Source organism: Callospermophilus lateralis, chromosome 1 (genome assembly GCF_048772815.1).
Source record: "Callospermophilus lateralis isolate mCalLat2 chromosome 1, mCalLat2.hap1, whole genome shotgun sequence".
Classification (NCBI taxonomy): domain Eukaryota; kingdom Metazoa; phylum Chordata; class Mammalia; order Rodentia; family Sciuridae; genus Callospermophilus; species Callospermophilus lateralis.
In genome coordinates this window covers 173,401,623-173,427,872 of record NC_135305.1, presented here as the reverse complement: position 1 = coordinate 173,427,872, position 26,250 = coordinate 173,401,623, and the positions used below count along the sequence as shown (strand labels likewise).

The 26,250-nt window shown below is 35.0% G+C and overlaps 1 protein-coding gene across 6 annotated transcripts in view; it reads right to left on the bottom strand.

Annotated features, from left to right (window-relative positions):
• Fhit (fragile histidine triad diadenosine triphosphatase) overlaps nt 1-26,250 on the bottom strand; it is a 1,398,971-nt gene that overhangs the window by 877,124 nt on the left and 495,597 nt on the right. Inside the window, exon 1 of one of the 6 annotated variants that reach the window (XM_076867936.1) lies at nt 5,649-5,674. The exons of the other annotated variants lie outside the window; for them this stretch is intronic. The gene's annotated coding sequence lies outside the window, so the exon portion shown is untranslated. Of the gene's footprint in view, nt 1-5,648; nt 5,675-26,250 lie in introns of those variants that run through there. 6 annotated transcript variants of the gene reach the window in all.

The following is a 26,250-nucleotide window of genomic DNA, read 5'->3' as shown; positions in this document are numbered from 1 at the left end:
AGTTATACTCCATTTATATGTGATGGGTCAAAATGCATTCAACTGTCATGTTTAATTAATTACAACAAATAAAAATAATTTTTAAATCCTGAATTTCAATGCCCTTTCTCTGACATTCCTACTGCAAGTTACATACATAGAATCAGTTATCCAAGAGAAAAACTGGTGAAATAAATAGATAACTAAATTGTAAATTCTAAATTGTAAAATATAGGCTCTTAGTCTCAAAGGTTTACCACCCTCAAATGTCCCTGATTCTGCCCCCTAGAATGGCTCCAGCGTGAACATGATGACCACCTCTAATGGGGACAAATAGTTCAATCTTTTCAAGAACAAGATTTACCATTTTTTTTCTACTCTTCTCCCAAACGCTTCCTGTCTCATATATATATTTTTTATATCAGTGACACAACAGACATCAACTGGTTTTCCATGATTAGGATATTATACTTGTAGGTTACATGGAAGCCTGTTTGGGGGTTCTAAAATAGAAGTGATTTGCAAACTTTCATTTAAAACATAACAACAAAGTAGTAATAATAATAATGAGTATAAGAGATACTTATTTATGCTAGGTTCTGTTCATTCATTCATATATTTAATCTTTTCAGTTCCCACATGGCTTAGATTACTTCCTACAGGTGAATGGGTTAAAATTTCCTTTAATTTTCCTTCAAGCACTTCCACATAGAATGCTGCTCTCCTAGTTCCAAGCATAGACAGAAGCTGGCAATTCAGAAAAAGCGAACAGGTAAAAATCTATTCAGCTGGGGGAACGAAGTCCTGATGGAGCCCCTACTCATTTTAGATGGGTCAATGAAGCTGTTTGTTACAAGTATGAATGTAAAATTTTTTCACTGCACTCAATTTGGAAATGACCTCAAGCCGTTTTTAAAATCATATATTATTCTATCACTCAAAGTAAACATAGATAACATTTTAATATTCTCAGTCTTATTTCTATGTGTCCTTTCAGTTTTGTCTCTTTACTGATTTTTTAAACCAAATTTACATCATATAGCAAAGTGATTTTGAATCTTTTTTTCACTGGAAATTATATACTGTATTTACCCATGTCATTAAATATAATTTTAAAAATATTTTCAAATGCACCTTATGTACCATAATAAATTCAACAATTGTCCAATTCACAGGCAGAGTAGTTGGAACATTAAATTACATGTAAATTCTGTAATATACAATCATGATAATTAATTTGTCTATGTCTCTATTTCCTTAGGAAAGCTTTCTAGAAATTAGATCGCTAAATCAAGAAATATAGAAACTTCCTTTTTATAGGGAGCCTGTTGCCATGCACAATTTCAACACAGGAGAATTTACAACCTCTAGATCTAAATAGTAGTATTATATTTACCACTTGCCAACTAGTTGAAAACAATATTTTTTTGTGTTTTAAATTTCTATATAATTGTTGGCAATATGATATTCTTCTGAAACTCATCTTCAAAAATTTTTTTATTTAACACAATATTTTGAGATTCATCTCCATCTTATTCCTTCTCTTTTGCTTTTCAAAAATCATCTCCTGGGAACATTTCATAATATTTATTATTTAGCCACTGGTAAGTATTTATGTTTATAGAAGTATGAAAAAAACTTTGTTGCATTATGTTGCGTTAAATATGTTGTATGAATTTTCTTCAGCAATATGAGCCATGACACATGCAGATCTTCAATCTTTATGGATAATGCTACCTTACATTCTGCAGTTACTGTACCAATTACCCTGTGAGTTGGAATCCCCATTGCTCCACAAGCTCACCAATATTTGTTACTATTAAATTTTGTTCGTTGACCCAACTGAATGAATGTAAAACAGCCACTTTCTAGTGATTTTCATTTTAATTTCCTGAATACTTCTGAGGTTGCATATTCCTTTATTCATTAAATAACTACTTCTATTATTTCTCTAATTTGCTCAGAACCTTAGCTATTTTTTATTGTTTTTCCCATTGTTTACTTATATTAACTTTTTGTATATTTCATATTAAGCATTTGCTGCTAAACACCCTGCAAATAAAAGCATAGTCTGCAGAATGTCACACATTAAATAACATTTCCCTGGTTAAATGCCTCATTGTTTTTTTAAATACAAATTTCATAATTTTTTTGCCAATGTTCATGTAACCAAAATTTAGATTTCTGACACCAGAACTCAATGCATAAATTTGTACAAAATTATACATAGCAAAATCCTCATGATACTTTCCAAATACATTCCATAGAATGTCAGAATCCTGTGTGCGTATTTTGAAATTTATGCTGAGTGTCAATACAAGGGAAATGGATTTCATACACTGCTGGTGCTAACAGGCCATGAAGTATCAGTGTGAACTATTCACTGCCACTGGACACTTGAACACATTTCCACACTGTCTTTCACATTTAACTTAACTTTTTGCTTATTGTTAGAGTCCCTAAAGAGCTGAGAAGACACTAACAAGTATGGAGAAGAAAGCAAAGCAAGTGAGAGAAACGACTACATACAAAGCAAGTTATTTTGTTTTGTTTTGTTTTAGTACCAGGGACACTTAACTACTAAGCCACATCCCTACCCCTTTTTATTTTTTCATTTTGAGACAGGGTCTCACTAAGTTGCTTAGGGCCTTGCTATGTTGCTGAGGCTGGCTTTGAACTTTCAATTCTCCTGCCTCAGCCTCCCAAGCCACTGGGATTATGGTCATGCACCAGCTGAAAGCAAGTATTTTTAACAACCATATTAATTGTTTTCCAAATAAGGTCATATTCACAAGTTCAAGAAATATGATCTAGATACATGTGGGCAATTTCTAGCACAGAACATTGGCTTAAAAGGTCACATAGCAGGACACTGTATAGGCAAGTTAAGACAGATAGGACTTACCTGTCAACTCTATTCCTCCTCAAACCTTAGCCTCCGTCAGTCTGCGCTACCTCAGAGGGAGTTAAATATTCTGCATCCCCAAATCCAAACCCTTTCCAAGAAGAATTTACAAAGGCTGAGCTGCCCATTAACAAATCCCATCATGCACTCTTGTGGTTTTTTTTTTTTCTAATACTCAGCTAGCTTCCTGATCTAGTTCACCAAATTAACATTGTAAGGAATATTTTATCTTTACCATTTATTTTGGTTTCTCAAAAGTCCCCATCAAAAAAGATGAGATGAACTCTAGATAGCACAAAGGGAAGGGAGGGAACAAGAGATGTCAAAAAGATGGTGGAATGAGATGGACATCATTACCCTAGTACATGATGAAGACACGAATGGTGTGAATATACTTTTTATAAAACCAGAGATATGAAAAATTCTGCTCTATATGTGCAATATGAATTATAATGCATTCTGCTGTCATATATAATAAATTAGAATAAAAACATTTACAATATATTTTTAAAAAGTCCCCATCAATCTCTAGTATGACTGAAGAAAATGCTAAATATTGAAGGAGTTCAGAGCTTGACACCCCAAAATATGCCACCTGACATATTGACTAATTCTGAGTTAAAAACACATTTCTAATAGTGAATTCAAGGGACACCCTCTGCCTTCCCTCTTTTTTTCTTTTTCTTCCTGACCATTCTTAGAATCAAGGATGGGAAGTTCAGTTGTACAAATAACCCTTGTTATTCTAACCCTTATCTCCCTAGTCATGTCTTTACCCAGTTAACTAGCCCAATCCCCTTTGCCTTAACAGCTCTTCATAATCTACTGTATTTTTTCCTATTAAATATACAGATGTTCAAGTTTAGCTGTGTCTTTGCACCTTCATTTCTTTATGACTTCTCTGTGTCCACCAAAACTTAATATGAAATAAATCTGTGTGATTTTGCTACTCCACTTTATGTCAATTTAACTCTCAGGCCCTGCCAAAAAACCCATAGAGGTAAAATTTTGTCTTCCCTATATTATCATTCTCTTTTTCTCCCTGGACTTTCTATTTGCTGTTATGTAAGTATTAAAAGGGAAAACCAGGTGCTGAGGCACATACCTATAATCCCAGTGACTCTGGAGGCTGAGGAATAGGGATCGCAAGCTTGAGGCCAGCCATCTCAAAAAAAATAAAAAAGGACTGGGGATGTAGTTCAGTGGTAAAGCATCCTAGGGTTCAATCCCAAGAACCAAAATAAATAAAATAGAAAAAGAAAGAAGCCATATGACATCTTCTATAATGTGAGTCATAAAATTGCTTTTGGTCAAGGGATTGCTTGACCTAGAGTCCACATAGAAAATAGGGATGTTTCCATTTGCCTTCCATGTGGGTCTGTAAGGACCTGTAGGATCCATGATGCACATATAAATCCTTTCACAACAGGAAATATCATCCCCATTTACACACAGACTGCTTGAGATTCAAAACCTCCCTTCCTAGTCTATCAAGAGTTAATATTATACCATTTCATATAAAATATAGAAACTTCATAATCATATGGATCTATTTACAAACTCCGTTCCCAGTCAGGTTGTTATTTGAATCACCTCTACATGCATGACAAAATCCACAAGACGATGCTATAATTTTTACTTAGACAAACATGTATCTTTTAAAAGTAAACAAAAAATGCTTGTATATTAGTTTTGTTTATGATATTCAATGTTCTTCATTCTTACATACACACATCAATCTCCTACTGTCTTCTTTCACCCTGAAGAATATCCATTAGCATATCTTAAAGTATAAGTGGATTTGCTAGCAATTAATTTTTTCAGTTTTTTGTCTGAAAGTGACTTTGACTTCATGGGTTTTTGTGTGTTTGTTTGTTTGTTTAGACCAGAGATTGAACCCAGAGGCTCTAAACCACTGAGACACATCCCAGCACATTTTATTTTTTGAGACAGGGTCTCGCAAAATTGTGAGGCTGTCTTTGAACTTGTGATCCTCTTACCTCAGCCTCCTAAACTGCTAGAATTATAGGGGAGTGCACCATGCCCAGCTTTGACTTTATTCTTAGAGAACAGTTGCACTGTACATGCAATTATGGATTGATTTTTTTTCTTTTCAGCACATTATAGATATTTTTCTATTGTCTTCTAGAATTCAGAGTTTTTGAAGGTAGGTTGGCAGTATTTAGAAACGCAGTTCCTCTGTATAAGCTAGGTTTTTTGGTTTTGTTTTGTTTTTTATTGCTTTCAAGCTTATGTCTTAGATTTTCAGCAGTTTGATTACGAAGTGTCTCAGCATCTTGAATATATAAATTTATCTCTTTAACCAAATTCAAGAAGTTTGGACCACTATTTTTTATTTTTTCCCTTTTCTTTATTTTCCCTCCCCATTCCTATGCAGGGCTTTATATACAATCTAGCTAGACAAATGCTCTACCAGTGAGTTATAATTCCTATCCTATTGAAATAATTTTTAATCATTATCCATTGTCTTTTTATTTTTCTGAGTCACCAACTACCTATATGTTATAATTATTATTCCATAGAACCCTGAGACTGTGGCTAATTGTTTTAAAAGAAGTTCTAAATATTTTTTTTTTAAATCTCTGTTCTTCGAAGAGAAAATACGTACCAATCCATTTTCAAATTATTGACTGTAAGTCTGACCCATGTAAGCATGTTCCCAAGGTGAGCCAGAGATTTGGGCAGAAGTTATTCTAAGAATTCAAGGTTTCTCCTTTCTGGCTCTCTACTTTCTAGGACTCACCAAAGTTGTGGTACCCCAAACTCTCTCCTCTGGTTCTTCAGGCCAAAAAGACTGTGAGATTCCTGCTGTAGTTTCACTACCCTGTGTGTTGCCAATTACAGCTTAACTTCAAAAAAAAAAAAAAAAAAGCTGTAAGAATAGAAACTTTAACCCATCCCAATCCTGTCTTCCAAGTGCTTACTCCCCTCCACAGTCTGTCATCACTCACTCTAGCTCCTTAAGAGTCAGCTTTTTCTTTTACTTCTTTTTTTTGTAATTACTTTGGTCTAGAGTTTATGGTTCTCTGTGGATATGTACTTGGCTAAATGCAAAGCAAAATCCCTGTCCCTTGTATTTTAACTTTGTTACAGTGTCTGCATTAGTCAGAAGGGGTTTAGAAATGTTGTGCTAACAAATAGCCCCTCAAAGCTGTTTTTAAAAACAAAGTTCTATTTCCTGACTCTTGACACATGTCCATTCCTCAGATTAACAAGGGTTTATATCATTCTCAGAAGGACAAAAGCTGGTGACTTTCACTCTTCTACTGATGATGCTGGCAGAAGGAAAAAGGGAACATGATGAATGGGGCACTTACTTTTATGCTTTTGGCCAGCTTCAACATATGTCACTGCAGTTCACATTTCTTCATTTCTGTTTTTTTTTTTTTTTTTTTTTTTTTTCTGTTCTTTCCAAACAAGTCTTATGGCCTTCTCTAAATTCAGGGGGTGGTGGAGGAGAAGCACACTCACTCCACATGCCCAGATGTAGGGGAATTAAAATACTTATGAACAACCAGAACCATTGCCATAGTGGCTGACCCTTGGATTTTTAAAATTTTACAAAATCTAACCTACCATTCTTTTCCTATTATACTATCTGTGTCTTGTCTAAGACCTTCCTTATCTCTAGGATATAAAATATCTCTTATTTTATTCTCATGTATTTATAGTTTTGCTAAAATGCTGTTTATCTTTCTAGCTTAACTGGATAATATGGTTTCTATATGAGGTGTCCCCCAAAAAGCTCATGTGTGAGACAATGCAAGGAAGTATAGAGGTGAATGATTGGGTTACGAGAGTCTTAACCTAATCAGTGCATTAATTCATTGACAAGGATTCACTGTAAGTGGGTAGGGTGTGGCTGGAGGAGATTGGTGGGTCTATGGGGTCATGTCTTTGGGGTCTATATTTTCTCTAAGGCAGTGAGGAGAATTCTTTCTCTGAGATCCAACATGGTGGCGGGCGCGGAAAGATCAAGTCTCTAACCTCTTCAGCTGCGCGGGCATAGGGAGTCGTAAGCCATCTAAATGCTGTTTGCTCAGGATCACTAGGCAATGCTGAGCTGACGTGGATCTGGGGCAAACAGTCTGGGCCTGTCAGAACACACACCGAGCCCGGATCAGCTGAATTCAAGCTCCCGTTCGCCTGCTTCTCGCAGACAAACTGCTGAGACTCAGCACTAAACGATCCCACTGAAACAACTGGTCCGCCCTTCTGAACCTAAGGAGGTAAATGCCAACCGAGCCTTCATAGGCAAGGACCACAGGATTGAAACGGGGCTTGGGAGAGCCAGTCAGGACCCACCTGTTGCATTGGTCACCCAGCAAAGGGAACGAACTGTCGCCATTTGCATGGGATACCACCATGGCAGAGAACTGATGTCACCAGAATGCGGCGGAGGAGATAACTTCATTGAAACCAGCGGTGACAGGTGTGTAACCCCCTAGCCTTCCCTCTCCACACAGCGGGGAAACCTTAAGGGCACCTCCCAGCTCTCCCGTGAGCGCGATAGCCAGACCGAGGGAATCAGGAGTGGTGCGGGACCCGTGGCACGGAACTCTCGGCTACTGCTCCCACCAGTGCTGACAACTGAGGTCTCTTGCACCAGCTACCACGGGCATGGCTACCGGAGGGCAAGCAAAATTCATTGAGGGTTCTCAGCCCCAAGCTCTACAAACTTAGGGTCTGAGGGTATGGCAAACAGGGAGAGTGTGCCCAGTCGTTCATGAAAACAGGGCTCCCGGGAGCAACAGACCTGGTGTGTAGCCAGTATTGTGGTGAGCGTCACTGGTGAGCGGGGCCTGGCTTGAGGAAAAGTGGGGAAGTGACTAGACACAAGAGAACGCCGTAGGCACTCAGAATTGGAGACCCGCCCAGTCTAGAAGGAGGAGCTGCTGCATAGTGATTGGTTCCCGCGTATTGAGAGGAGAAGCTTGGCCTGGTGGGCACAGCTCCACCTACTGGAAGAGAAGTTAATCAAACTCTAAGACTGCATTTATTAATTTTTTTTTATTTGGATTTTTTTTTCATTTTCATTTTGTTTGTTGTTGTTTTTTAATTTTTTAAATTTTTTTAAATTTAATTTTTAATTTTTTTATTATGTTTTTTTAAATTTTTTTCTTTTTTCTTTACTATTTTTTTTCTTTTGTCTTTTCATTTCTTTTCAATTTTCTTATTCCCCCTTTCTTGAATTCAACCTGCTTACTCTCATTCTCTTTAGTGACTTCTTCCCTTCCCTTCTTATACCTTTCCTCCCAAATATCAAATAAATTTATAGGAGTAAACAGTAACTTAGCAGTCAAACACAACAAGAAGTAACATAAGCAGCATGAAAAATCAAGGAAGAAAAGGAGTACAAACAATGCAGGATAGCCTAAATATTCAGGAGGACTTGGAGTCATCAGAAAAATGGTCAAATAAAGAACTCAAGGAATACCTTAGACAGATGGAATGGAACCTTAAAGAGGACATGAGACAGCAAATTCAAACAGTGAAAGAACACATTGAAAGTGAATTACATAAACAGATAAAAGAAGGAGTTAAGCATCTTTATCAGGAGATAGAGATTATTAAAAAAATCAAACAATAATTCTAGAAATGAAGGAAACTATAAACCAAATTAAAAACTCAAATGAGAGTATCACTAACAGAGTGGAGCAAGTAGAAGCCAGAACGTCATATAATGAAGACAAAATATATCATCTTGAAAAGAGTCTAGCCAACTCAGAAAGGCTGGTAAAAAATCACAAGAAAAACATCCAAGAGATATGGGATAACATAAAAAAAAACAAACTTCAGAGTCATCGGGATAGAGGAAGGTATAGAGATTCAAACCAAGGGAATGAGTAACCTGCTGAATGAAATAATTACAGAAAACTTTCCAGAAATAAAAAAGGAAACGGATATACAAATTGTAGATGCATACAGGACACCGAGCATACAAAATCACAGTAGACAAACGCCAAGACACATTATTATTAAGATATCCAATATACAGAACAAGAGAAAATATTAAAAGCTACAAGAGAAAGGAGGCAGATTACATTCAGGGGTAAACCAATAAGGTTAACAACGGATTTCTCATCACAGACACTGAAAGCGAGAAGATCCTGGAGCAATGTATTTAAAACACTGAAAGACAATGGATGCCAACCAAGAATTCTGTATCCAGCAAAATTAAGTTCCAGGTACGACAACGAAGTAAAAATCTTTCATGATAAACAAAAGTTAAAGGAATTTGCAGCCAGAAAACCAGCTTTGCAAAGCATCTTGAGCAAAACACTACATGAGGAAGAAATAAAAAACAATAACCAAAACCATCAGTGGGAAGTGCCTCAGTAAAGACAGAGGGCAGAGGGAAAGCTAATCATGGAGAAACAAACTAAATTAAAAAAAAAAAGATAAAAAATCAAACATGGCTGGAAGTACAAACCATATATCAATAGTAACTCTAAACGCTAATGGCTTAAACTCTCCAATAAAGCGACATAGGCTGGTAACATGGATTAAAAAAACAAATCCAACAATATGCTGCCTCCAGGAGACACATCTGATTGGAAAAGACATACACAGGCTGAAGGTGATAGGTTGGGAAAAAATATAGCACGCACACGGTCCTCGGAAGCAAGCAGGGGTGGCCATCCTCATATCGAATAAAATCGACTTCAAGACTAAGTTAATCCAAAGGGATAAGGAAGGACATTATATACTGTTAAAAGAAACCATTCACCAACAAGACATAACAATTATCAATATTTATGCACCAAATAATGGTGCTGCAATGTTCATAAAACAAATTCTCCTCAAGTTCAAGAATAAAATAGACCACAACACAATAATTATGGGTGACTTCAACACACCTCTCTCACCATTGGACAGATCCTCCAAACAAAAGTTGAATAAAGAAACTATAGAACTCAATATCACAATCAATAACCTAGACTTAACTGACATATATAGAATATATCAACCATCATCAAGTGGATATACTTTTTTTCTCAGCAGCACATGGATCCTTCTTAAAAATAGACCATATATTATGCCATAGGGCAACCCTCATTAAATATAAAGGGGTGGAGATAATACCATGCATTTTATCTGATCATAATGGAATGAAACTAGAAATCAATGATAAAAGAAGGAAGGAAAAATCCTACATCACATGGAAAATGAACAATATGTTACTGAATGATCAATGGCTTACAGAAGACATAAAGGAGGAAATCAAAAAATTCTTAGAGCTAAATGAAAATACAGACACAACATATAGGAATCTATGGGACACAATGAAAGCAGTTTTAAGAGGGAAATTCATCGCCTGGAGGTCATTCCTCAAAAAAAGAAAAAACCAACAAATAAATGAGCTCACACTTCATCTCAAAGCCCTAGAAAAGGAAGAGCAAAACAACAGCAAATGTAGCAGAAGGCAAGAAATAATTAAAATCAGAGCAGAAATCAATGAAATGGAAATAAAAGAAACTATTGAAAAAAATTGACTAAACTAAAAGTTGGTTCTTTGAAAAAATAAATAAGATCGACAGACCCTTAGCCATGCTAACAAAGAGAAGAAGAGAGAGAACTCAAATTACTAACATACGGGATGAAAAAGGCAATATCACAACAGATGCTACAGAAATACAGAAGATAATTAGGAATTATTTTGAAAACCAATATTCCAATAAAATAGAAGACAGAAAAGACATCGATAAATTTCTTAAGTCATATGATTTGCCCAGACTCAGTCAGGAGGATACACACAATTTGAACAGACCAATATCAATGGATGAAATAGAAGAAGCAATTAAAAGACTACCAACCAAGAAAAGCCCAGGACCGGATGGGTATACAGCGGAGTTTTACAAAACCTTTAAAGAAGAATTAATACCAATTCTTTTCAAGTTATTTCAGGAAATAGAAAAAGAGGGAGCTCTGCCAAATTCATTCTATGAGGCCAACATCACCCTGATTCCGAAACCAGACAAAGACACCTCAAAGAAAGAAAACTACAGACCAATATCTCTAATGAACCTAGATGCAAAAATCCTCAATAAAATTCTGGCAAATCGGATACAAAAACACATCAAAAAAATTGTGCACCATGATCAAGTAGGATTCATCCCTGGGATGCAAGGATGGTTCAATATACGGAAATCAATAAATGTTATTCACCACATCAATAGACTTAAAGATAAGAACCATATGATCATCTCCATAGACGCAGAAAAAGCATTCGACAAAGTACAGCATCCCTTTATGTTCAAAACATTAGAAAAACTAGGGATAACAGGAACTTACCTCAACATTGTAAAAGCTATCTATGCTAAGCCTCAGGCTAGCATCATTCTGAATGGAGAAAAATTGAAGGCATTCCCTCTAAAATCGGGAACAAGACAGGGATGCCCTCTATCACCACTTCTATTCAATATAGTTCTCGAAACACTGGCCAGAGCAATTAGACAGACGAAAGAAATTTAAGGCATAAAAATAGGAAAAGAAGAACTTAAATTATCAATATTTGCGGATGATATGATTTTATACCTAGAAGACCCAAAAGGGTCTACAAAAAAAACTACTAGAACTAATAAATGAATTCAGCAAAGTGGCAGGATATAAAATCAACACACATAAATCAAAGGCATTTCTGTACATCAGCAACAAAACTTCTGAAATGGAAATGAGGAAAAATACTCCATTCACAATATCCTCAAAAAAAATAAAATACTTGGGAATCAACCTAACAATAGAGGTGAAAGATTTATACAATGAAACTACAGAACCCTAAAGAGAGAAGTAGAAGAAGATCTTAGAAGATGGAAAAATATACCCTGTTCATGGATAGGCAGAACTGACATCATCAAAATGGCGCTATTACCAAAAGTTCTCTATAGGTTTAATGCAATGCCAATCAAAATCCCAATGGCATTTCTTGTAGAAATAGAGAAAGCAATTATGAAATTCATTTGGAAAAATAAAAGACCCAGAATAGCAAAAACAATTCTAAGCAGGAAGTGTGAATCAGGCGGTATAGCGATACCAGATTTCAAACTATATTACAGAGCAATAGTAACAAAAACAGCATGGTACTGGTACCAAAACAGGCGGGTGGACCAATGGTACAGAATAGAGGACATGGAGACCAATCCACAAAGTTACAACTATCTTATATTTGATAAAGGGGCTAAAAGCATGCAATGGAGGAAGGATAGCATCTTCAACAAATGGTGTTGGGAAAACTGGAAATCCATATGCAACAAAATGAAACTGAATCCCCTCCTCTCGCCATGCACAAAAGTTAACTCAAAATGGATCAAGGAGCTTGATATCAAAACAGAGACTCTGCGTCTGATAGAAGAAAAAGTTGGCTCCGATCTACATATTGTGGGGTCGGGCTCCAAATTCCTTAATAGGACACCCAAAGCACAAGAGTTAATAACAAGAATCAACAAATGGGACTTATTTAAACTAAAAAGTTTTTTCTCAGCAAGAGAAACAATAAAAGAGGTAAATAGGGAGCCTACATCATGGGAACAAATTTTTACTCCTCACACTTCAGATAGAGCCCTAATATCCAGAGTATACAAAGAACTCAAAAAATTAGACAATAAGTTAACAAATAACCCAATCAACAAATGGGCCAAGGACCTGAACAGACACTTCTCAGGGGAGGACATACAATCAATCAACAAGTACATGAAAAAATGCTCACCATCTCAGCAGTCAGAGAAATGCAAATCAAAACCACCCTAAGATACCATCTCACTCCAGAGTAAGATTGGCAGCCATTATGAAGTCACACAACAACAAGTGCTGGCGAGGATGTGGGGAAAAGGGTACTCTTGTTCATTGCTGGTGGGACTGCAAATTGGTGTGGCCAATATGGAAAGCAGTATGGAGATTCCTGGGAAAGCTGGGAATGGAGCCACCATTTGACCCAGCTATTGCCTTTCTCGGACTATTCCCTGAAGACCTTAAAGAGCGTACTACAGGGATACTGCCACATCGATGTTCATTGAAGCACAATTCACAATAGCTAGACTGTGGAACCAACCCAGATGCCCTTCAATAGATGAATGGATTAAAAAAAAATGTGGCATTTATACACCATGGAGTATTACGCAGCACTAAAAAATGACAAAATCATGGAATTTGCAGGGAAATGGATGGCACTAGAGCAGATTATGCTAAGTGAAGCTAGCCAATCCCTAAAAAACAAATGCCAATGTCTTCTTTGATATAATGAGAACAACTAAGAACAGAGCAGGGAGGAAGAGCAGGAGGAAAAGATTAACATTAAACAGAGACATGAGGTGGGAGGGAAAGGGAGAGAAAAGGGATATAGCATGGAAATGAAAGGAGACCCTCACTGTTATAAAAAATTATATATAAGAGGTTGTGAGGGGAATGGGAAAATAAACAAGGAGAGAAATGAATTACAGTAGATGGGGTAGAGAGAGAAGATGGGAGGGGAGGGGAGGGGGGAAAGTTGAGGATAGGAAAGGTAGCAGAATACAACAGTCACTAATATGGCATTATGTAAAAATGTGGATGTGTAACCCATGTGATTCTGCAATCTATATTTGGGGTAAAAATGGGAGTTCATTAACCCACTTGAATCTAATGTATGAAATATGATATGTCAGGAGCTTTGTAATGTTTTGAACAACCAATAAAAAAAATTTAAAAATTTAAAAACAGAATTCTTTCTCTGCTTCCTGGTGCCACGTTCCCAGCTGCTTTCCTCTGCCACACACTTCCACAATGATGTCCTGCTTCACATCAGACCCCAAGGAATGGAGTTGGCCATCTGTGGATGAAAACTCTGAAACCATAAAATAAACTTTTCCTCCTTAAAATTCTTCTTTTCAGGTCTTTTAGTCACAGCAGTGAAAAAGCTGACTAAAACAAGCTGACTAAAACACTGGAGCTAATTTTGTTTGTGGGAATATATTTTTTCTAGATTACTGACCAGTTCTCCCATTCATTGAAGGCACATTTCCCCTAAATATAAACATACTATAATATATATAAATATAATAATGTGAATATGCTAATTTAGTACTCAACCCTTATCAATAACTACAATTTTATATATAAATAGATCTGCCTTTTATTTACTCTTATTCTAAGCAATCATGTATATACCTGGTAAGTAGCAATACTATAACTGTTTTAGTTTTTTAGTAAAGAATTACTCTATTTTGATTCTCCCTTTAAAATAAATCTTGTCCAACCATTTTTTTAACAATTAAAAATATTACCTTTCACCCTGAAAATCTATAAGATACTTAAAAGGTCCCTGTGAAAATCCTATTAGGATCTTTATAGTATGATACAAAATTAAATACGCTGTGTCTTCCCACTAAGTAACACAGTTCTCCCTTTTTATATAGGTTTTCTTTCAAGCAGTGTGTAGAATTTAACTGTTTTATAATATAGTTAGTATGCAGTCTGTTTTCGTTTACTCATATATCCTATGAACTTGTGGTTCTTACAAATGTACAAAAATCTATTGATACCTTTAATGCAATCTAATGAACTCTGTCAGTTTTAATGATTTTTTTAGTTGAGTTTCTCAGATATTTCAGATAATTATTTTTTAAAGAGACTATTGATTTATCTTTTCTTTTTAATATTTTTACCTTGAATTTAATTCTATTACCTAATTCCATTGGTTTAGATAGTGTTATATAATGGCTAGCACAGTGATGAATACTTAGAGTAGCAGCAAATTCACTCATTTTCATTTGTGGTAGTGAGGGGTATATTTCCACGATCAACATAAAATAAAATAGATTGTTAAAGGTTTCTGACCGATATCTTGATTCATCATATATAAGTTCTCCCTATTCCTAGCTTATTGAATAAGTACTATTTATTTGTTAATGTTGTAACAACAAACAGAGAAGGGTAGTCTATATTAATTAATCATTAGTCTTATTTTATACAGATTGATTTTTGCTACTCTTTTAATCATGACAGCTCCTGCAGTATTAATTTTCTGCTAAATACAGCTTTGACATTTAAAATATAGACACACGGTTCTTATTCATCTAACATTTGTTATACTGATTGCTTTCCTATTTGATTCTAAAGTTCTTTAGGAAAAGTTTTGGGGGTTTGTTGTTACTGCTGTTTCAAAGTTATTAAGCTTTTCATTTAAATTTTGGAATTAGTTTCTAGTTTTATTTCATTGTAGGAAGATAATTTAGCCTGTTAACATCTTATAGTTCATAATTTAATATGGTTTCTTGGAGATATAATACATCATCATTTTTTCTAAATGCTTCATGTCTATGTAAAAAGAAAGTATTGTTTATTTCTACAGAACAAATTTCAGTAAATATTTATTGAATCAATTTTATTAGATTGTTAAAATACCCTATGCTTTCTGTGTTTATTTGACCCAAGAATGGTCAATAAAAGTATATTAAGGTCTCACACAATTCTACTTCCATCAATTTTTCTTATATTTCAAAAAGCTTCTGTTCCATGTATTTTGAGGTTATTGAAATAAAAATGTCAATAAAAATTCAGAATGTCCCTATCTTCATTGAGTAATCTATTTTAAAGAAAGCATAACCTCTTGATCACTTTTAATATTTAATATTTCATGGCCTCTGATTCCATACATATATAAATATTGTCAAGATCATTTTTTGCTTTATTTTGCTTTTACATATTAATTTTTGTCTACCTTTTTTGTTTAATCTTAATGAGTCACTTTGTTTCTCTTTGTATATCTTCTCAATAACCTTAGCTAAAATTTTTCATTTTAGCTGAAATAAAGAATGTATTTAAATGGACTATATTAATAAGATAGTTTAAGAAATATCTTACAGTATCACAACACATACTTGCTCTTCTCACTGTTTAAGGTATAAAGGGAATGCCATTCCTATCTTGTATATAAGGAAATCAAACCAACATAGGTTACATATATTTCCTAAAGTCATTGATGCAACATGTGGCAGTACTATGATACAATTAAAGGATGTTAATTCTAAAACAATGGCTTTTTGCAAATACATAATATGCCCTTGCTAAATACCAACATTTAGATTTACCAAGTATGGCCAAACTATCTGCTTTTTCTTCTAGGAGAGGAAATGATATTGTTTATTTGTATTGGCACAAATGATATGTTAGGCTGTACCTCTGTGATCTTATTTTATGCTTTATCTAGTTTATGCTTCACTGTTCCTCTTCGCTTCATGTACTTGTCAATTTAGACATGACTGCACAATTTTTTCTCTCCCCATTGATTTGGAAATTATCCATCCTGCTTTTATTTCTAATAGAGATAGCTGATATAAAAAAGAATATTACTATTTATTGAATGAATAAATAAATTTTAAAGATTTCAAATACTTAGAATCATTTAGTCCATTCCTAAAAAAATGAGGATTTGTTAAAAATTTATTTAAGTGTCCTGTAAAAATGACCTCAGGTTTTATTATTATATTGCATTACACATGAAAAAAAACTAAATGCTTAATTAACATTTATTAAAGCATTATTCCATATTACATATTTTCCCTTCAAAAGTATAATTTTACATTTGTGTTTGATGTTATAATTAAAGTTACAATTATTTAAATCTCACTTTGTTAACTGGTGTCATTATTAATAGTAAAGCCTCTTAGTCTCATTTACTTCTCTGACATGGAATTATTCTTCTTAACACAAGATTTTGTTTTTATTTTATTTTATTTTTATTTCATTTTTTCCATATTTTATTGGTGCTTTATAGCTACACATAATAGTGGGATTTGTTATTACAAACTCGTATAGGCACACAATATAACAATATAATTTGATCAATATCATTCCCCAGTATTTCCCCCTTTCCTTCCCCTTCTCCCTACTCCTGACCCCTTTCCTCTACTCCACTGATCTCCCTTTGATTTTCATGAGATTCCCCATTCTGCTCCTTTTTCCTGATTCCTCTGTAGCTTCCACACAGGAGAAAATATATGCCCTTGTCTTTATTTTGGCTTATTTCACTTAACATGATGGTCTCAAATTCCATCCATTTTCTTGCAAATGACATAATTTCATTCTTCTTTATTGCTGAAAAAAATCCATCATGTATATATACCACAATTTCTATATCCATTCTTTGATTAACAGGCTAGTTCCATAACTTGGTTATTGTGAATTGTCCTGCTATAAACATGAGTATGCATGTACTGTTATAGCACATCACTTTATTTCTTTGAAATAAATACCAAGGAGTGCTATAACTAGGTCACTTCTAGGTTTTTGTGGGTACTCCATACTGATTTTCACAGTGGTTGTACTAATTTATAATCTCATCATCAGTGTAGAAGTTTTCCTCTTTCCCCTTATCTTCTCTAGCATTTATTATTGTGTGTATTCATGATGGCTGCCATTCAGATTGGAGTGAGATGAAATTTGAGATGAAATTGATTTCCATTTCTGATACTGAATTCTTAACTTTGATTTCTCTGGTCCAGTATGTCCTAATTGTTAGTATATGTGAGAATCTCTTAGAAAGAATTTTAATGTAGACATTATTACAATCCATCACAAGTAACAATCTACACTTCTAATAATTTTCCAGGTAATGCTGATGGTGCTGAACCATGTACCTCACTTTAGCATGGATGTGGGCTCTATCCTCAAACTTCTTCCCTAAGAGGCCTTACACTTGCTTTTCTCTTCATATTTGAAAATCTCTTTTACCATCACAAAGGAAACTTGACAATCCAAATTTCTTAGATATACTCTCATACATGCACCATACAAATTTTGTAGGTGTTTAAAGCAATAGTTTGTATCATGTAGAGTAAGGTAAAACACCCCAGCCTAACTGTTGCCCCTTTGTAAGGTAAATATTTCTTTGCCCATGTGCTTGAAGGAGTCTATCTTTATTCTCATAATTTTAAAATAATGCCAAGTTATAATGGTATGAAACTGTTTTCATTAATGTTGCCTAAGAAATTCCTTTCAAATTTTGTTTTATGGACTTTTTTTTAACCTCAAAAGAACCTGTATTAATCACTGATTACTATTTGTCTTCTAATTGTTTTTCCACCTTAAGCACATCTATAATTCATAGATAGGTGCTAGTGTTTAAGCCAATTATTTCTATATTCTATGTTTTTAATCTTTTCTATTTAATTAATTTTATTGTACTTTTTCCATTTTGATTGAGTTTATAGATTTTCCTCCTCTCAATTTACAAAGTTTAGATGCTGATGTCTTTAGCTTTTCATTCTGTTATGGCATTCTGGTTTCTTCACCCTGTTTTCGTGACTAACCCATCACCTTTTCCAAATAAATAATTCTACTTTTTATCATTTAAACTTATATACTTCTGTTTCCTGATTCTATTGGAGGGTGCCAACTTGTTTTTTGGGGGTACCATGGATTAAACTCATGGGCAGTCATCCACTAAGCCACATCCCCAGTCCTATTTTGTATTTTATTTAGAGACAGGGTCTCAGTGAGTTGCTTAGCACCTCACTTTTGCTTCGAACTCTAGATCCTCCTATCTCAGCCTCCAGAGCCTCTGGGATTACAGGCATGCACCACAAGGGTGCGAACTTCTAAGAAATTCCTTCATGTTTCTGGTGGTCAATATTCTTGGGAATCTACTTGTACTCTAGGTCTGGGATTTTGTTTCCTTTGTACACCACGATTTTAAATTTTTTTGTTTATCTTGAAAGAGCCAGCATTTGACAAGAAATAGATACAGGTTTTCTCTCTCTCTCTCTCTCTCTCTCTCTCTCTCTCTCTCTCTCTCTCTCTCTCTCTCTTTCTCTCTGTGTGTGTTTGTTTGTGTGTGTGTGTGTGTGTGTGTATGACTTGAATCTTCTATAGCTTTGCAGAATTTATGTCCCAATTCCAAACTTATAGCAGGTTTTCCACCTCACAGAGCTCTTTGGACTGGCATAGAATCTTCTGGCATGGCTGCTTGGAGTTATAGCCAATCTGATTAGGAAAACAAAAATAACCCTTGGGGCCACCTTTACTTTTATTGTAGTTCCAATATGTACAATATGACCTTCCTAAGATGTCTACATCATGAGATCCAGAATCCGTGAATGTGTTCAGCTACATGGCAAAGGAGAATTAAGGTAGCAAATGGAAATAAGATTGATAATCAACTATCCTTATACCAAAGAGATTGTGAAGGTTGCTAAACATCAAGAAAAGAAATAGAAGGGTCTGAGCAATACATTATGAAAAAGATTTCACTGGTCACTACTGTCTTTAAAGATAAAAGCTGACTTTTAGGGAGGCCACAAGCCAAGGAATGCAGGTAGTTTCTAGAAAATGGAAAAAAAACAAGGAAACTGATTATCTCCAGACATTCCAGAAAAGAATTCAGATCAACACCTTGATCTTAGCCCAGTGACATCCACTTCAGACTTCTGACCTCCAGAACTGTGAAATAACAAAATTACGATGTTTTTTTTTTTAAGGAAATGAACTTAACATTTTAATAGGTTTTTTTTAAATTGGTTGTTCAAAACCCTACAAACTCTTGACATATCATATTTCATACATTAGCATACATTAGCTTCAAGTGAGTTATGAACTTCCTTTTTTACCCCAAGTACAGATTGCAGAATGTGGATGTGTAACCCATGTAATTTACGATGTTTTGAACCACAAAAATTTTGGTAATTTATTACAATAGCTAAAACAAAACAAAAGTAATATGTGACTATCTCTTTGGCCAAACACTATTTAAATTCTGTGCATGGATGCAGAAAAGTCTTAATTAATAGTGATACTTTTTAAAAAAAGTACTTATTAGGCAGAGAGCTTGTTCACTTTGATTAGCATATACATGCTTTGAAGCAGGGTAATGATACCAGCCAAAGGATTAAAGGTCTTCTCTCCTTTTAGCCACAACACCAGGGAAACATCAGTTGAAATTGTTCATTCTGATGTCATCAGACTTCTCCTGTAGTAGAATTTTCGACAGAAATGTAGAGTAGGTTCATTTTTTTAAGAACTAATTTTTAGTGGCAGTGACTTTTTTATATATACTTTCTTGAATACTTGTATTGAAAACTGGAGCAGTTATAATAGAGGCCACTACCCAGAATTCAATTTAATTTCACATATTCTTCAATCCTTTCTTGGGGAAGGTGCTGATCCTCCTGAATTACTCCTTTATAAGTGAATGCAAACCTAAATGATAACTTTTTAAAGTGAGCATATTTCCAAAGTGTAAGAGGTCTCCCCCCACCCCCTGCCATTAATAAGAACCATGGCCTATTTTAATTTTGTGTAGCAGTAATTTTCCTTGGGGAAGGAGAAAAAGACACCAGTTTTCAGTGTTTCTCTCTACATGGATGGGAGGCCAGTAGGAGAGGGATTTGCATAAGTTCTGACATAACTAAGTAGGTATTTCTCTACTCACTGGTCTCTGAAAATCAGTGTAAACTGTATTTACACAAGATTTAACTCAAGAGGCTAAAGTCATGAGTAAATATTGAGAGAGAATTGACAAAGGCATATTAGCTCCAAGATATAGACTACTTTCTCTAAAAGAAACACATTATTACAGAGTTAATACAGCAGGGCCTTCTGCCTCACCAGTGCCGAGGGCCACGTGGCAGCCAGTACTCTTCACTTAACCTTGTCCTTCAAAAGTTTACAAAGGGCCAAAGCACAAAATGGTTTAATGACTAGCATAAACTCATGCAGCCATAAGTACCTGATCTTATTACATCAAGCTCCTCACCAGCCCTACTAGAAGAATCATGTTTGCATACTACAAAAATTATTCCAGAGACAGTCGTTTCACTAAGTAGCTCTAAAGAGAGAAAAGAGTCCTCTACCATTGTCTGTAGCAGAATCCAACATTTTCCACCATTGCAGTCATCCAACTGGGTAAGGACTTTTGCTCTCCAGCAAGACTAAGTCAAAATGTAAATTGAACCTAGGAGGAAACCCACTGGCCCCATGTCAAATAAGTGTAATTACTTGATGACATTGATTAGTAGAACTGCAAGTAAAATTGAGGAAATTAAGCAAGGTAATTTGAGAAGGACCAGAAAGTAAATCTGAGAATCATTAAGGACATGGGCAAGGAACACAATGATGCTGAATTTTACAACTGTCTTTTGGGCATTATCTTGCTTGGTACAGCTACGATCCAGCTCCTCAGAACATATTGTTGTCTCAGCACTGTTAGACATGAAGAAAAGAGGAAAATCATCATACTCCTTTAAAAATAATCAATAAAAATGGTTAAGATAAATGAGTAAAATAAATACTGGCCATGTACCTCACAGAAACATTATGTAACTTCTTTATGCATCATTTCCTGCATTTGTAAGCTGAGGATAATACAGTTACCTCCTTGGCTGCTTTGGAGGTAACTGTATTATCAGCTATAACAATTTATGTAACGCTCTCCTGGAATAGTACTTAACTTTAATAAGAGTTCACTGTAACTGCTGCTGATGCTAGGGAGACATTGCAAAGCATTATGGACAAGAATAGGGACTCTGGAACAATATAATCCAGGGTCTGCTATTGACAAGCTGTATGATATTGGGCAACTTATTTAACTTCTTCATGCCTCAACTCCTTCATGTATAAAATTGGAATACTATTAATGACCATTATGAGAGCTGTTTTGAGAATTAAATAAGTTAATATTTGTTGAGTGTTCAGAATAGTTCCTGGTGCATGATGTTTGATTAATAAGTTATTCAGCCTTATGTAAATGGTTTTAAGACTGTGATGATGGAAAACCAAGAGTTCTGTAGTAGTACCTCTGAAGGTCTATATGGAGTGGTGGAGATAAGAAGCACATTGGCCCAGCTCCATTCTCTAGTCAAATAGGGTAAAGCCAGCTAGGTTACATATTGACTTTTCTTTGAATTCAGGGTCCTCTTCTATAAGAGAAAAGAACCTTAGCTCTATACATACTAATGTGCCCTCACAAAAATATTTCAGTACGGTTTTATACAACACTGAATAGTTTTATATAGATTATCTAGATGCTTTAGCCAAATCATTTTAAAAGATTCATCTAGATATAAAGTTCTCTGTACCTTAAAAAGCGAATTTCAGTAAATTTAAATTTTAAATACAACTTCCCATGCTTCTTGAGGGTAAACAAAAATCTCAGTAATCATAATTTGACATGCAAAACCATGAATATTCACCACAGTCAAATAAATAATAAATCACCCCTGGGTTCCAGTCCTTGCCGTGTAAAATTGCCTATTTCCTACAACATCTAGAAATCTGGCTTTAAATTGCATTTTATTCTTTTTGCTCTTGTGAAGGTGGCGCTACAAAGCAACGTGGAAAATGTGCCATCCTCAGCATTCAGGGAGGTAAAGGAGAGCAAAATACGTTGTTATTAACAAAAAGAAAGAGAGTCCACGGATCAGAGGGCTGGGCTCTGGAAGACATTTTTTAAATGTCACCAGATAAAATTTATGACATAAAAGGGAATGTTCCTTAGTCATTCTGAGGATTGTTATCTACATGAATAATAAATCAAAAGGCTCTTTATCCATTTACTGCTGAACATTATGACCTTAGGTTGGAGATGTGATTTACTCCACTGACATCAGTGCAACAGAAACCCAGTGAAAATATCACTGGATTGGCCTCAAGTTCTAGAAAATCATTGCGGCTTACGGAGAACAAACATTTGGACAGGAGAGTATTCAAAAATGCAAATATCTATGGCACCATTAACACGAGTGAACTCATTACAGAGATTTCTTTTAAATGATTACCCTTCAGTCTTTCCTCTGTAGAAAACTCAAGCATGTGCAAACGTAACAGTGTTACCTATCTCACAATTTGATAGAGAAACATCGCTAGCATTGCTCTCAAATTTGACTATGAATATTTTACCTTTAAAGACGCATGCATTGTAATTCTATTTGTATAAAATTCAAAATACACAGAGTGTGATTCCTGGTACTTAAGCTGATTGTCAACAACAACAACAACAAAAATTTAAAAAAAAAGAAGGGAAACTATTATTTCAAAGAAGAGAATAGTGTTTCCCCCCTCTAATGTGGTAAGAGACAGTTCAGACCAGGGAGGTTTTCAAGGGAAAACTGTAGGGCTCCTGGAAATTCTGCCTTGTCCTGGGTAGATGAGTAATTTTTAATTATTTACTAAACATGTTTTATATACTTTTCCTTTATAAATTGTATTTTACAACTGTATTTAAATAGAATGTTCTATTCTGAGGTGGCTGTATAAAGTATTACCTGGGGCAGAGTGCTACTAAAGTAATGTATTCATCGTTTCTCTGAAATTCAAAAACTGGGCACCCTGAATTTTCCCTAGCAAACTCAACCCAAACAGAATAGCTCAATTAGATTACGAACACTTCTACACACACACCAACGAATAAGCCACAAATACAAGGCATTTTTAAGTCTTAGTTGTTCCTCATTTATATTCTATTAACATACTAAATTTGTATTTTGTGGCTTATGACCCCCTCAACCCCTCTTATCCCTATGATCTTTGCACCCAGAAACTATAAACATAAATTTGCTACATCGATGCAAATGGTAATTTGCTTATAGGGAAGCAAAGGAGCTGACCTTTATAAACACAGCCATGCTTAAGAAAAGAGGACTTCAAGTCAAAAATAAATCTGAAAAATTAATTTGTTTCTTTTTCTTAAAGCAATGATTTGTCTTCTATAATATGCATTTGTTTGCACAGGAAAGGAAATGACAATTGAGTGAGTAAAATGGATACTGTATTGCTCCCTTATATACATGAAGAATTACACATCTGTCTAACAATACTAACCACTCTGAAAGATAATTATGGATCAATGCTTTAAAAAATATCCTGAATTGCCTGCAGAAATGGCAAGGAGAATTCAATTAAATTATTTGTAAAAGCCAGAGTCTTTTTTTCCTATCCATCTGCTACTTGAAATGGGATGACCTTTCAAATAGTGCCTGCCTTTCTCAATGCAAACTCTAAATAAAGAAGTGGAGTGGGGCATTTTTTTTCCCTTTCTCCATCAGGTTCAGCCTAGATAGAGCATTTGTACTGACATTCTACACCACTCAAAAGAATGCAGATTTAGCTTCTAGGACATAAAAGAGGCAGTTTAGGAATATCAATCAGGCCTCTATCCCATGCCTTCAGTCGTGACATTTGCCTTCTATCAGAAAGGTGTGCTGCTTCTGAGATAAGTGTCTGGGAACAAGGTACACGAAGTCATTTACTCCCTGGAGGAAAACTGCAAACCTCATCCTCAAACAAATGGGATAAAGTAAACATGTTAGTGGAGAGTCCTTTGCTAAACTACATATGGCAGCAAAGCTAATTCAAAAAGGTCAGATATTTAGGTAACAATAGACTCCAAACAAACTTTCCAATAGGCCTCTGAGACCCAGATTATGAACTAACAAACTCTGTTATTAAGACCAGTAAAATAATAAGTTTTCTTTACTGGTCTGGATTTTTTTTTCACAGAAGGCCCTACCCCTTTTTAACTTTTGAAACATTTCCAATTTGGCCTTTAGTTTTTTGTTGTTGTTGTTGTGTTTTGTTTTTTTGTTTTATTTTTTATTAATAAAATCAGGATTTTTTAAAAAGATTCAATGTATTTTTTTGATAAAGCTCATTAAGCACATTTTGAAGAGTTTAGAAAATTCCAAAATAAAAACAATAATCTATCACCACATCACTCAGAGAAAGCTCCTGCTAAGAGTCTGGTATGCACACTATCATTCTTCTTAATGTATAAATATACCACGGTTATATCATGCTTTCCCTAATAACTGGGCCTACCTTATACATGAATCAACTATTTCAGGAATGTCTTTTTTTTCAATATTTATTTTTTTTTAATTATAGGTGGATGCAATAACTTTATTTTATTTTATGTGGTGCTGAGGATTGAACCCAGTGCCTCACGCATGCCAGGCGAGCACTCTGCCTCTGAACCACAGCCCCAGCCCTCATGAATGTCTTTCTATGCCATAAATGGTAATCTGAATCAACGTGTGTAAATTTTCATAACACTGACAAGTGAGAGTTTCTGTTTATGTAGTTATAATGTAATAAAATTTGTAGCTGGGCTTATTTAAAGGCTCATATCTTTTAGAATATAGAGATATATAACTTTTTCACTACTTCAAAGATGAAATGAGCATCAATACACACAACTTAGCAATTATTTCCTCAGCATTACTTTCCAGAAGTAGCTTTGGACATAATTGGAGCTTTTCAGTTAATACTATCAAACTGCCCACAGGAAAGTTTACCAAGCAATATATGCAGATTTTCCTACACTCCTACATGCTGTATAATACTGAGAAGTACTGATTTTTTGAACTCTGGCCAGTCTGAGAGAAATCTCATTATTGCTGTAATTATGATTGCTTTGATAACTAATGAAGCTGAAATTTTTATCAGTGTTTAATATCTCTTCCTTTGTGAATTACCATTCATATGATTTTTGAATGGTAATTCATAAAGTGTTTGAAATTTTAGCCTTTTTTTCTTTTTCTTATTCTAATTTGTTATATATGACAGCAGAATGCATTACAATTCATATTATACATATAGAGCACAATTTTTCGTATCTCTGGTTGTATATAAAGTATATTCACACTACTCGTGTCTTCAATACATGTACTTAAGGTAATGATATCCATCTCATTCCACCATCCTTTTTACCCCCATTCCCCCTCCCTTTCCCTTCTACCTCTTTGCCCTATCTAGAGTTCATCTAATCTTCCCATGCTCCCTCTCCCAACCCTACCATGAATCAGCCTCCTTATATCAGAGAAAACATTTGGCATTTGATTTTTAGGGATTAGCGAACTTCATTTAGCATTATATTCTCCAACTCCATCCATTTACCTCCAAATGCCATGATTTTATTCTCTTTTATTGCTGAGTAATATTCCATTGTGTATATACACCGAATTTTCTTTATCCATTCATTTACTGAGGGACATCTAGATTGCTTCCACAATTCAGCTATTGTGAATCATGCGGCTATAAACATTGATGTGGCTGTGTCCCTGTAGTATGCTGTTTTTAAGTCCTTTGGGTAGAGACCAAGGAGTGGGATAGCTGGGTCAAATGGTGGTTCCATTCCCAGTTTTCCAAAGAATCTCCATACTGCTTTCCATATTGGTTGCACCAATTTGCAGTCCCACTTGCAATGTATGAGTGTGCCTTTCTCCCCACATCCTTGCCAACACTTATTGTTGTTTGTGTTCTTAAGAGCTGCCATTTTGACTGGAGTAAGATGAAATCTTAGTTTTGCTTTGCATTTCTCTAATTGCTAGAGATGATGAACATTTTTTCATATATTTGTTGATTGGTTGTATATCCTCTTC